Here is a 15,185-nt window from a genome sequence, read left to right as displayed (position 1 = left end):
CCATGCTAGCATTCTTCCAGCTAGGTCGGGTTTCTGCAACACCTGTTTGACCGCTTGGTCGGTTCGGACCGTCACGGGATGAGCTTGGAAGTATTGTCGTAGGCGTCGGGAGGCTGTAAGGAGTGTGAAAGCTAGCTTTTCTAAGCGTGAGTAGCGAGCTTCCGCGTCTTGTAGGACTTTGCTTATGAAGTACACGGGTTTTTGTTCCTTTTTCTCGTTTTCACGGACGAGTGCTGCTGCGAGTGCCTCTTCCGTTATGGAGAGGTATAAGTAAAGTGTTTCCCCTGTTTGGGGTTTGGCGAGGATTGGTGGTTCCGCTAGGACCCTCTTGAAGTGTTGGAATGCTTCTTCACATTCCGTCTCCCACTTGAAGGGGGCTTCTTTCTTCATTAGTTTGAAGAAAGGGGTCGCTTTTTGGGCCGAAGCCCTGAGAAAGCGTGACAATGCCGTTAGTCGGCCGGTAAGCCTTTGGATGTCTTTAAGGTTTTTGGGGCTCGTCATCTCGAGGATGGCACGACATTTCTCTGGGTTTGCTTCGACTCCGCGTTGCGTAATCATGAAGCCGAGGAACTTCCCTGCCTCCATTCCGAAGGCACATTTTGCCGGGTTGAGTCGCATTTGGTGCTTTCGTAGGGTGTTCATTATGACTTTGAGGTCGTCGGTTAGTTGTTCGCCGGATTCGGTCTTGGCGAGCATGTTGTCTATGTAGACTTCTAATTTGTTACCGGATAAGTCTCGGAATATCTTGTTAACCAGTCTTTGATAGGTTGCTCCAGCGTTTTTTAGGCCGAAGGGCATTACTGTGTAGCAGTACATCCCGTCTGGGGTGATGAACGCTGTTTTCTCTTCGTCTGGTCGGTGCATCGGAATCTGGTTGTAACCGGAGTATGCGTCCATGAAGCTGAGGTATCGATGACCGGATGCAGCGTCTACCAATCCGTCGATGTTTGGTAGGGGGAAGGCGTCCTTCGGACAAGCTTTGTTGAGGTCCGTGTAGTCGACGCACATTCGCCATTTCCCATTAGATTTTTTCACTAGTACGACGTTGGCTAGCCAGGTCGTGTAGGGGAGTTCTCGGATAAAGTTGGCCTCGAGTAGGGCTTTAACTTGTTTTTTGACCTCGGTGGCTCGGTCCGGTGACATTTTTCTTCTCCTTTGTGCTATTGGTTTAGCTTTGGGGTCCACGGCTAGACGGTGAGACATTAGGTCGGGGTTTATTCCCGATATGTCGGCCGGTGTGAATGCAAACAGGTCTCTATTTTGTTTCAGGAGTTGAGAGAGCTCCTCTTTGAGGTCATATGGGAGGTTCCTATTAATGAAGGTGTATTCATCCTTGGTTGGCCCTATTTGTAGTTTTTCCATATCCCCTTCTGGCTCTGGCTTGGGTTGGCCGTCTTGTTGGGCATCCAGATCGGCTAGGAATACTCCGACCGCATCTCGTGATTTCTTCCTTAGGGCTAGGCTGGTGTTGTCGCATTCGGCTGCGACTTCTCGGTCCCCGTGGATGGTGCCGACGGAGCCGTCGTCGGTTCTGAATTTCATAAGGAGGTATTTGGTAAAGATAACTGCGGAGAAGTCATTGATTGTTTTCCTTCCGAGAATCACGTTATAGGCTGTGGAGTCTTTTAGGACTACGAATTCATATATGATTGTCTTCTTCTGGCTGCTCGTTCCTATGGTGATGGGAAGTGTGATTGAGCCATCTGGTTTGAGGAAGTTGTCTCCGAGTCCCGTGACGCCGTGGCGGTGTGTTTGGAGGTTGTCGTTGCGGAGTCCAAGTTTATCGAAGGCTCCTCGAAAAAGGATGTTTGAGTCTGCCCCGGTGTCTACCAGTATCCTTCGTACGAGTCCTGTTCCGATTCTAGCCGAGATGACGAAAGGGGCATCCTCGGCTGAGGTGCCGTGTTGGCAGTCCTCTGGTAAGAACGTTATCGTATTGTCGGCCGCGGAGATTGGGACTTGGTTCCTTACAGCCATTACCTTGAGGCTTTCTTCATTGTTAGTTTTGACTTGCTTGATACGTCTTTGCCTGTGATGACGTTTACTATGATGGTTGGATCTTCCTCTGGGCTTTCCTTCGGGGGTTGCTTTTGGGTTCTCGGGTTACGTCCTTCCCTCTCCGACGACCTGTCTCTCTCTGCGCGTCTCGGCTCTCTGATGATTTTGGCAAATTCTGGGAGTTTGCCGTCTCGTATGGCTTGTTCAAGGGCGTCTTTAAGGTCGAAACAATCTTGTGTTCTGTGACCGTAACCTCGGTGGTATTCGCAGTAAAGGGTCTTGTTGCCTCCTGTCCTTTCTTTGAGTTGCCGGGCTTTCGGAATGATGCCTCGATCTGCTATTTGGTGGTATACCTCGGTAATTGGTGCTGTCAGGGGTGTGTAATTTGAGAATTTGCCTATTCTCGGTGGTCGGCTGGTCGGCCTGGGGTGGTCCCGTTGATTCTCTTTGAGTGTTGGGTTTTGGTGAGAAGCCGAGTTGCCGCGCTGGGCGTTGCCGTGCTGCCGTTTGTTGGCGGCGACGACCTGGCTGACTTCTTCGTCATTGATGTAATCTTTGGCGACGTTTTGGATCTCATGCATGGTCCATACCGGTCTGGTGGTGAGGTGTTTGCGAAAATCTTCGTTCATTAGCCCATTGGTCAGGCAAAGGCTTGCGACGGAATCCGTGAGTCCGTCGACCGTTAGGCATTCGTCGTTGAAGTGGTCGAGGTATTTTCTTGTGGATTCTTCTTGTTTTTGCGTGACCCCTAGTAAGCTGATGGGGTGTTTGGCTTTGGTGATCCTAGTAGTGAACTGGGCCATGAACTTTCGTGTGATATCGTGGAAGCTGGCTATGGATCCGTTCGGGAGGGCGTTGAACCATTTTATCGCTGGCCCGGCGAGGGTTACCGGGAAGGCTCTGCATCGGACCGCGTCGGCCGCTCCCTCTAGGTTCATCCTGGCCTCAAAAGCCGTTAGGTGTTCTTGGGGATCCTTAGTTCCATCGTATTTCATATCGGTAGGTTTGTCGAAGCCTTTCGGGAGTTTTGCCCTTAGGATTCTTTCTGTGAAGGGTGTAGCTCCCATTATTATATGGTCGTTTCTCGTGCGTTTGGTGTTTCGGTCCCTCCGATCTTCGTCTGAGTAGTGTTGATAACTCAGATCTTGAGAAGCGCTGCGGTTATGTTTCTTGTTGTATCGCCGTTCTGGCGATTTCTCGTGTCTGTGATCGCGTGATGAGCTGCGACCGTCTCTTCTGCCGTGTCGTCGGGTTGGCGACCTTCCGCGGCGAGATCTTGATCTGGAGGTTGCATGGCTTCCGTGCTCGTTGTTGTGTTTTCCTTTATTGGTTATCTTGCCTTCGAGTTCCTGAACTCGGAGGCAGAGATCCTGGATGATCTGTGCTGCTTTGTCGCTGGCTTTCTCAGGATGTCGTCGGTCTGTGATGTTGTGATCGTTCGCGTTTTGGATAGTGCTTGCTATTCTCGCTTGGTTCGTGACTTCACGGTGCTCGGGGGTTGGGTTAATCGGCTGAGAGTCATCCTGGCTTGAGGGGGTTTCCTCCGGGACGTCCCCCATTGGGCCCAGCTGGCGCAGGGTCCCCACAGACGGCGCCAATGTACGAGATGTCTCTGATACGGTTTGAAGGGTGGATCGGGAACCCGCGGGCGAAGCTGGAACCGGATTGCTTGACTGGGACGATGGGGGGAGGTACCTGCAAAGACACTCCGACGCTCAAGTCAGAATGGATCTAAGAGGCAGAAAGTGTGAGGAATGAATGAATACTTGGGAGGACCTGGGTCCTCTTATTTATAGGTGACGGTGGATATCTTATCTTATCTTATTTGGTTAAGATAAGAGAGATATTTGGGTTAGAGGCTTTGAAGGGCCGGTGTTTGGGCCTTTGTGTTGAAGCGGGTCGTCCCCGGGTAACCGGGTATGCGGGATCCGTGGGTCGGATCCGTAACACATAAAAATTATGTTTAATTTACTTGTGTCTAGGAGTTGTTATTATGAAATTGTTGTTAAATCGGTCTTAAATAGATCTTATTAGTTAATTTTATAATAAAATTAATATTTACTTACTACAAAAAATAACATATAAAAATAGACAAAATATATTTTTAAATAAATAAATATATATAATATGTTACATTTTTTAAGTATTAACGTGAGAATATTATTTTAGTATTTTTTTACATCGTACTCTTATTCTAGTAATCTCAATAATTTTATTCTTAATATTAATTTGGAATCCAACGTTTATGATTTTATTATTATCTATAATTAATTTTTTTATTTAATTTATCTTTTTTAATAGAATCATCATTTATATTATAAAAAATTATACTAAAACATATTATACAAGAATTATAATTATAAAAAAGAGTACTAAAAATAATAAAAAAATTAAATATTTATTTTGTAGTGATCGAAACAAATTTAAAAATTTTTGATAATCTTTTTTATATAGTATATTTTTAGTATTTTAAATATTCTTTTTAAATATGCTATAATTTTTTACTATTATTATTATTATTTACAGTTAATTTTCTAGTTGCTAAGAAGAAAAAAAAAAGCAAAATTGGCTTGACTACTACCAACTTAAATATTCTAGAAACCAGACTAAAAAGCCAACTAAAAAGGTAAGCCTTTAACAATCCAATTATGCGCTCTAAATTTTGTCCATTTTGAATTTGGTTTCGGCATAAGTCTATTTTTCAATGCATAATCCATTTCTTTTCATTCTTTGCACATAGCTAACATTATGTCAGCAATTTAGGACTTTGCGACAATAGGGTGGAAGCAACTGAAAGCTGAAACTGATTACTGGCCACAAGCTGAAACTAGAGACAATGGCAAAATTAGATATCCAAAGAATTATCAGGCGTGCGTGGACTTTATGACCCTGATGAAAAATGAAGCTTCGGTTGGTATGCAAAATAATAAATCATACCCTCTTAGTGTAGTTTATTCATTGGTACATATAAATCAAGTTATTGAAGAATTATATTACTTACTATTAATTGCAACTGATGTGATTTAATTTGAGTCTATGTACCGAAAAAGGAATGATTTGATTCTATAGTTATGTATCCACCAGCTACCACCAAATTCTCCGTGGCAACCTTTTTGATTGGAAAATTTTCAAGGAAAAAGCATAATAAAACTCAAGGAAGGGACCTTGAAGCACAAGAAAGAATTGCTTCTCAGACAAACCTCTTGGATGAGACCATATATAGGGCTGCATTTTAGTGCATGCTGAACAACTATCATATATTATGATTTGATAAAACAAATTTTATTTTGTTACAATATTTGAAAACTACTCAAGGACGGGACTCTAAGCGCAAGAGGAATCTACTGTCAATGAAATTGAGACAAACTCTTCATCAGGTGAGGTGAGGGATGCATTATTAATTAGTGATACACGTACTCACTTGTATACTTTTAACTAAAAATGTTGCTTCCATTTTTTTTATGCTAAAGTAGTATATCTGGAAACTCAATTAGGACAAGGAGGGGATGGTGAAGCACAAGAGAAAACTAATGCTAAAGCTTGGTCGCATCCCCTATTTCCAAAAAATTAGGAATGTTGTGCTGGTTTCTTCGCGTTTATATACACGGTCATCCTGGTAATCTTTGGAAAAGGTATGTCAAACATATATACAGGGCATTGTGGATTAATTCATGGTTCACATAGCTGCGTTTGTTTTTAGAGACAGAACATGACACTGAAACGGAGACAATAGGATGGAGACACTAAAAATTATCTTTTGTGTATTGTGTTTGGATACGATAGACAAGACACTAATGTAATGTCTAGTATTATGTTTGGATACACATGGACAAGATTAAAATATTATATGAAATGACTAAAATAGCCCTGTGATTCCAAATTTTCTACATCAATACAAATTAATTTAATAAAAAATGAGAGTACGTAGGAGTACAGACGGAACTTAAAAAAAATATTTGAAGAGACAAAAAATTTTAATAAAAAAATATATTAGTATTTATATTAAAATAAAATTTATAAATATAATTATTTTATTTTAAAATTTATTATTAATATGTAGGAATACATATGGTTAAGATTAACAAAAAAAATAAATTTGAGTTTGATGAATAAAAAATTTTGTTTAAGTTAATAAGCCAAATTAATTTTAAATAAAAAATTAATTTTAATAAAAATCCATTTTTACATTAAAAAACAATTAGTTTTTGCATATAAAAATATATTTTTATTTAAAAAAAACTAATATTTTTTTTTATCTAAAAACTGATTTTTCTTTATAAAAAAACTGATTTTTCTTTAAATTATATAAAATCAATTACAATTTATAAATTATTTTTTAGCATTTTAAAAGATTAATTTTACTTTTGCTAATATTTATCTTTCAAAAGTTTTAAGATTAATTATTTTTGTTATTATTTTTATTACAAATCAAATAATATAATATAAGGTTAAAATGGTATTGAAGTAAAACGATAAAAAGAAAAGAATTATCTACCCCCAATAAAAAATTCTACAGAAAGAAGAGAGTACCTGGAAAAGAAAGAGATAGAGGAAGAAAAATAAGAAGTATCTCTGAACAACACAATAAGAAAAATAAGAAGCGGTAATAGTGGAAAAAAAGGAAAACAAAATTTATAAAATTGTCCGTGTCCACTCTTCCAAATCCCGTGTCCATCATTGTCCTTCGTGAAAGAGTGGACACAAAAGTATAAAAAACTGTCTCGGAGACAATATGTCCACTGTCCATGTCTCTGCTTCCAAACACTTTTTAAACAAGTGTTGTGTATGTCTCCGTGTCCTGCCCCCGAAAACAAACACTACCTAAGAAATTAGTGTGCTCTTTAGTGATAATGTGGTATATATGTTGTACTAATAAAAGGGACAAACATATTCAAGCGGATAAGGCGAAAGAAGGAGAAGCACATATGATCTAATCAAGTAATGAACGAACTTCTGAAGCAAGTATCCTTGTATGAGTATGATGGCAATGGCAGTAGTAGTGGACCTCAAGATCAGGATCAAGGGACATCTCAAGTAATGGCAAATTTGTATTTAGGTTTTGTTGTATGCATGTTAAAGAGCTTTGTCTAATTTGGTCTTTGTATCACCAAGTATTTCTTACTCAATTGTTGTTTTGTTGAGCAAATTGAGATTAAGCCTTGCTTCATGAATTGTTTGATTTTAAATATAATTAATTTGAGGTGTTATCTTTATTAGCTTGTTCTGCACTTTGTTGCTATAATGTAACTATTATAAGATTATTTGAAATACTAATTGAATCTTTTAATATCTATTTTAGTTAGAACTTTATTATTAGTTATTTTTTCTCTTTTAGAAAAATTTAAAATAGCCCCTGACAATTACCTCAAAAGATAATAAGGTCCTTGACAAAAAAAATACTCAACCTGGTCCCTGAGCTTTATTTTATGGAACTGATTAGCCCCTATGCCAAAAAAAGTCAATGTTAATTATCGCAAAAGGACAATGAGGCCCAAAAAAAAAACACTTAACCCGACTCTTGATCTTTTTTTTTTGCATAGTGGCTAATCAGTCCCAAATAAAAAAAGATCAGGAGTCGGGTTAAGTATTTTTTTTTTGGATCTCATTGTCTTTTCGAGATAATTGTCAAGGGTCGGGTGGGGTATTCATTCTAATTTTTTTTTATTGTACACAAATTTATTTATTAATTAAAATAATTACACATGTATGAACAAACAATTTTATTGTAAATTTTTTTTTGTATTTTTATTACAAAGTAATTTTTATTTTTGCCAAAAAAATAATCCTTCTATTGGTTGCATATTTTGAATATTAGACAACACTTGTATGGTTGCATATCCAAAAAAAAATGCAACACTTGTGCAGGTTACATATTCAAAAGAAAAGGCAATACTTTTAAAGGTTGCGTATTCAAAACTAATAGGCAACACTTTAAAGGATTACAAATTCAAATTTATAAGCAACACGTAAAATGGTTGCATTTTATGGCAAATAGGCAACACTTTTTAGTAGTGGCCAAAATATGAGAGAAAAGACAATATTGCAAAAGTGTTGTCTCAAATAGACCTTTGAAGTGTTGTTGTTTTTCAACCAAAGGCAACACTTACCAAGTGTTGCTCTCAAAAGCGTTGCTTTTGAAACAAAAAAATGTTGCCTTGATCTAAGACAACAGCTGCATATGCAACGCCATCCAAAAACGTTGTTTTAGGTCCAAAAGTGTTGGCATAGATCAAAAGCAACTTTTTATTAGCCTTTAGGAAACACTTTTTAAATGTTGCCTCAACCTAAAAATGTTGTAGTGATTAATTAATTTCTAAAAAAAATTATTAATTAAGTCTTTTACGATAATAAATGATAGATAAGTTATATCTTGGTTTATAAATAGTACATAACGTAATGAAAATACTCATGTGTTTTATTATATATAGTGATGTATTTTATTAGGAAAGGTATTAGTAACTAAAAGATTATCTGCCAATTTTTGACAATAATAATTAATTATTATTTTTTTTAAATTCAAATTTAAATATTCAACCACATTAAACACATTCCAATTCAAATAATAAGGATTAGGTAAATAAAGCAACAGTAACCTCCTCTAAACATCTCCATCTCTTTCATCAATCATCAGATCTCCACATTCCAAAGTGTCCTGACTCCTGTCGCGCAGACCGTCGCATCGCCACAGTGCGCCGCACACATCGCCACTCACCCGTCGTACCGCCGTTTGATCCGCACCACACTCGCACCCACACCGCTCGCCTGTGACATTGTCGCCGCTCGCATTCAATTCCCAGGCCAACCCCGCGTCTGTACCGCTGTGGCCTCCACCCCAGTGATTCTCTGGGCAGTGCCGGTGTCCTCTGCAACCGATTTCCGTCACCGTAATGCGTGCTTTGCATGTGCAATTTTCTCTTTCGCAGGACCACTGCGGTACCATTCTCCTCGCGATCTGCATCGACTGTCCACCGCAACGCGCTTCCTCTATCTCATTTTCACCTTTTCAATCCGATTAAAGATACTTCCACTAGAAGACACATGCATAAGGAGACATACACATGTAGGAGACACATCCACAAAAACACATCCATTAGATACAACCCAATTAAAAAAACACTTCCATTAGAAATCCAGTGCAGCGTGTGTGGAGGTCGAGCAGCGGCGACGGTGACCTTTGTGTGGAGCGGCAATGGTGGCACTGAGCACAGCCGTGGTAAAAAAAGGTTGGAGAAAGTGGTAAAATGTAATTCTAAATTATGGTGAATTTTAGTAATTGATGTGTGTTTTTTTTTTTGTTTGGTGGGCTTTAAAATCTAGTCCAACAAGAGTTGGTAGAAGTTATTAGCAGAATCCTTCTTGATTACCTAGCGAAATTAATTTTATATATTATTGTCATATGAGTACGACGTAAACAATGTCAATTTAAACAATAAAATATTTGTTATCTTTTAAGTTTTCGTATACTTTTTATTAATTATTTATTATTTACCACAAATGACAAATTCTAACAAAACAGATGAAATTTTTCTCTAAAAATTATTATTTCTTTGACGATTTTTTATAAACAAATACTTCGCTGTATGTGGTTAATGGTATATAAACACATTGCTATTAAATTTTACCGAAAAAATTGGCTGAAAGACATAATGTATCCACTAACAAAAATCTTAATTGATATCTTTTTTTATTTATGAGTTAATTTGTTCGAGATTGAAATAATTAAAAACCTAATTATCACTCTATTCAAAATATAATCTTTGTACTAGTGTTTATGGAGAGTAGTAGGACAATAAATTAAAATTACAGAATTATATGAAAATTTAAGAATATTATTAGAGAATTAAATAATATGTTATTTTAGCTTTTTTTTTTTTTTTGGATTTTTCATACATAATATCTTTTAACTTAGCAGACCAAGAATTATTTGTTGCAAATTTAAACTCCAAAATAAATAAACTAAATAAAGAGTTTTTATTTGAGCTCAAAAATAAAATAAATAAATTAAATAAAGAATTTTTGTTTGAGCTCAAAAAAATAAAAAAAATAAAAAAACCTATATATACTTATATATTCCAAGGATCATAAAGAATTTCCTTTAAAAAAAATATTAACTGATTGTTAATTGAAAAAAGAGTTAATCATTAAAAAAAAAAAAAAACATAACACGTTATTGAAGTTTTATAACGCGAAAATTTCGCTCTAATTTTTTCGAAAGAAAGGTTCTATAAAAATGTTCTTTCTTCGGCAGCACAAATAGTGCTCAAAAACAAATGGAGGCACTCTAGCTAGACATAACAAAGTCCCCAAAATTAAAGTAAACCAAACATGGCATAATAATCATCACGCATGATAAACAAATTCTACAAATAATTACAAAAATTCAATTTTCTTATAGTGATTATTATTAATATAAATAAATGGTTTAATCAATGATCACTCAAAGTCCGGATTTCATAATTTATTAACAATTGTTTTTTGTTGGACAATTGATTGATTTGTTTAATCATCACTGCCTGGACAATAACAACGATCACAATGTAATAAATTACGTACTAATATTAAATATTAAATTTGCATTGACAACACAGATATGAAAATATTTCATCCGACAAGATTAAATGAGAATCAACTACTTTACCTAATACAAATTCTATATATAATCATTGATCAATTATACATTGGACAAATTACACACACTTTTTTAGTGAAAATGATCAGAAATGTGTTTGAATATTTTAAAAGTATAAGTTATAAAGTTATCATTTTATATTTGATAAAATAAATTTCTTTTCTTGTATCATTATTCTTTTATGTTGTCCACATGGGCTAATTTTTTTTGTTATGGAAATAAAAGTGGTGATATATTTTAATATGGTAATTTTTGGTGTTTTTCAAAACTGTGGAAGTACACAAATTCTTGGGTCTGATTTCTGTACTTAAAATTTTTTAATTTTTTTTAACACAAATCCCTGAGACCGATTTGTGTACCTCAGAAATCTCTGTGACCGATTTGCGTACCTCTCACAAATCCTTGGGACCGATTTGTGTACCTCTCAGAAATTCCTGGGATCGATTTGTGTACCTCTCACAAATCGGTCGGTCCGATATCTGCTTCTTTAGTTAAACGATTTCACATTTAAGTATAACATCCCAACAATCCACATTTAAGAAAAACACCACTACCACTCTAATATTAAAAATAAAAAATTCGTCCACATGCGTCCAATTAGTATCTTTATTTCGGCCACGCTAAATTTACATTTGAAAAAGTTTAGAGTATTTTTATTAAAATTTGATTAGCACTTAACTAATAAAAAAATAAATAATCTTTTATATTATTGAATAAAATTTCACACTATTAAAAATATTAATAATAACTAATTAATGACTACAAATTACAAAATTTGCTCATTTCTAATACTCATATTTACATTTATACTCATATTGTGTTGTCTAATGTTCTATTTCTTATAACATAATTAACCTAATGACATTGTGATAAAATTTTTCTTTATATTTTAAAGATATTTTTTTATCGCATATAAATCTCAACCCGATTTATCACTTTGACCAACATCCACTTAAATCTTACGATATATATTATTCTTAATTTTTCCACTATCTTGAATAGTACACTTACAATACTTAAATCACTTTGTGATAATGTATTTTCTCCTATTTTTATTTATGTATTAATATTTGGAGATCACTTCGATAAAAATATTAAAAATATCTTCTTTTAAAAAAGTTTATATGTGTTATGATATTATTAAACATCTTTATTAAACTGATTAATAATTTATTTTTTGATAAATTAGAATAAAATCGGTTTATTATAACAACAATAATAAACCCAATTGTCCGCACTATAATTATTAGATTCGATTTGATCCGATCGATTTACACAATTTAAACTGAATTATGTTTAAATTTTTTGATAAAAAGATAAATATATTCCTGATTTTTGTTTTAAAAAAACAAAAAAAATTCAATAAGTTATGTAAATTAGTCGGTTCGACCGGATCTGATAATAATTGAATTTATTATTATTGTTTTAAAAAAATTAATTTTATTCTATTTATTAAGAAACAAGTGTAATCACCGGTGCCATGCACGCGATAAGATTGAAATTATAATTTTAAGTTATTTTATTAAAATTAATTTGAATTATAATAATTTGACTAATAAAAAAGTAACATGTTATGTATTGTTTGTATTTTTTTAATCTAGTGTTAAGTATATCAACTCTAGAATAGTTATTAATCAGTTTTAGTAATTTACTTTTTTCAATAAATCAGACATGTATACTTAATCTAACCATAAATAACCTAGTAATACTTTTCACTAACAAATTTTTATATGTTGTTTTACCATGAAGTAAGAACATATCAAAATCAGTTTAAAATGAACAACAAATTATTAGAGAATTTTAATGCATAAAATTTTTTAATAAATAATAAATAATTTAAAACTACTAATATTTATTTAATACATCATATGCTAATACTAAGAGTGTTTTTAAAAAGATATATTTGTAAAAATAGATATAATATGATTACAAATATAACATAAACAAATATGTTAAATAAAAAGTTAAACTAATATGCTTACCAATGCCTTTATTAAATTTTGCAAATTGGAGAATAAATATGTATTCGGTTGTTTGATAATCACATAGATAATTGAATAATTGAGTTGTAAATTAATCTCACAGTGTGCACCTTATTTTTTTCATTTCTAAATAAAAGTAAGCTAAGAATTAAGTGAAATAAGTAATAATATATAATGAAAAAGATAAAATATTTTGTATATGTATAGATAATTGTTACAAAATAAAATCTTATTGTGAAATATTAAAATTTCTCATACTCTAAATCATGAAGATCAACCACAATATAATGGTCACTTCTTCCTATTTTTTATCATGATATAAGCTTTTCTTTTTCGGTCAAGAGTCCAATAACATCTAATTGAAAAAAAAATGAATTAAAAGTATTAAATTAAGGGAAAATAAATAAATAACATAATAAATTAATTATAAATTAAAATTTTTTTACCAATTTATTTTACATTAAACGATAAAACTAACAATATATTAATAAAATGATATACCTTTAAAAAAGTCGCAATACAATTTTAAATATTTGTATAATTTAAAACCACTAATATTTATTTAATACACCATATGCTAATACTAAGAGTATTTTCTAAAAAGATATATTCATAAAAATAGATATAATATGATTACAAATATGTTAAATAAAAGGTAAACCAATATGCTTATCAATGCTTTTGTTAAATTTTACAAATTGGAGAATAAGTATGTATTCGATTATTTGGTGATCACGTAGATAATTGAATAACTGGATTGTAAATTAATCTCACAGTATGCATCTTATTTTTCCTTATTTCTAAATAAAAGCAAGAATTAAGAGAAATAAGTAGTAATATATAATAAAAAAGATAAAATATTTTGCATATGTATAGATAATTGTTACAAAATTTTACAAAATCTTATTGTGAAATATTAAAATTTCACATACTCTAAATCATGAAGATCAACCACAATGTAATGGTCACTTCTTCCTATTTTTATCATGATATAAGCTTTTTTTTTTCAGTCAAGAGTCCAGTAACATCTAATTGAAAATAAAAATTAAAAGCATCAAATTAAGGACAAATAAATGAATAACATAATAAATTACTTATAAATTAAAGAAATTTTACCAATTTATTTTATATTAAATGATAAAACTAACAATATATTAATAAAAGGATATACCTTTAAAAAAGTCGCAATACAAATTTAAACATTTGCATAAATAAACTATTACAATTTATATTATCGATAAAATGATGCTATTATATGATTTCTTTGCAAAAATTAAAATAAAAAATAGTTTTGTGTAGATTAATACAAATTAACTACGTACCAAATAAGTTGGATTGTTCATTTGTTTGTTTCAATATATCAGCATGAGCAAGAAAATTGAAATGATTGTCAAGAATTTTACGATCATCGACCGTATTTATTATACATAACTCCTTCTTAAAAATTATTCTACATATGTGTGCAGTCGGAATATAAATTTCGCTTGATTCCTCAATCACAAAATCTGAGAAGACATAGACCTTCCCCTCAATCAGTTCATTCTCAAACATCTTTGCCAAATAATTCTTGATTGAAGAATGAATTTTATCACACTGTAAAACAAATTAAATATAAAAACTATTAGCACTTATAAAGCTATTAAATGGCACTGTCTTTGATTGCAATGGTTTACTTATCAAATAAATTTAAAATATAAAAAAATATTTATAAATTGGACCTAACATCACTTGAAATAATCATGAAAAATAATCAACTAAATTTAACATCCATTAGAACCATTTCTATGTAAGCCGTCTCGTTCTTGTCAAATTTGGATGAGACTTTCCATAACCTTATAATTCTTGCCTTTATTTTCCAAACTTTTTCATCACATAATCTACCATAGGTAATACTATTGATAGAATCGTAGTTAGCAGCCATTAGGTATGAAAAATAAAAAATAAAAAAAGAACAATGTTTGAATTATGAATTCTCTAAATGATAAATAATGATAAAAATTCACTATTACAATTAGATGAAAATTATGCCATTATATTTTATTAACCTTTATGATTATTCAATGAAAATACTTACTCAATATATATGTTATCTACATTAAGTATATGCTAATATTTTTAGAAAAGAGTTAAAAGAGGAGATATATAAATATATATAATATTATTGCTATATAAGAAGCAGATATAAATTGCTACGTTCTTTTTTATTATATTATACAACTTAAAATTATAGTATCATGTTATTATTAATTGTAGATACTTACTACAATTATATCAAATTTAATTATAACTCTAAATAAATAAAATATACAACAATCAATATCTTATTTTTTTTTTACATTTAATATTTACTGTAAATATAAAAAGTAAAATAATTAATGAATAAAAATAGGAATAAAAAATAAAAAATATTAATTAAAATTCAATTTGTTAAATAATTGATCTTGTATCCATGCAATATAATTTCATAAAAATGTTATGAATCACAACCTTTTTATACCACAAAAGAAATACTATATGTAATTTTTAGTAAATAAAAATAATTATAAAAATTAATTATTAATATCGATATCAATCAC

This window comes from Arachis hypogaea, chromosome 17 (assembly GCF_003086295.3).
Source record: "Arachis hypogaea cultivar Tifrunner chromosome 17, arahy.Tifrunner.gnm2.J5K5, whole genome shotgun sequence".
Taxonomy (NCBI): domain Eukaryota; kingdom Viridiplantae; phylum Streptophyta; class Magnoliopsida; order Fabales; family Fabaceae; genus Arachis; species Arachis hypogaea.
The sequence above is the reverse complement of the archived record's forward strand: the minus strand, read 5'-3'. Positions refer to the sequence as shown.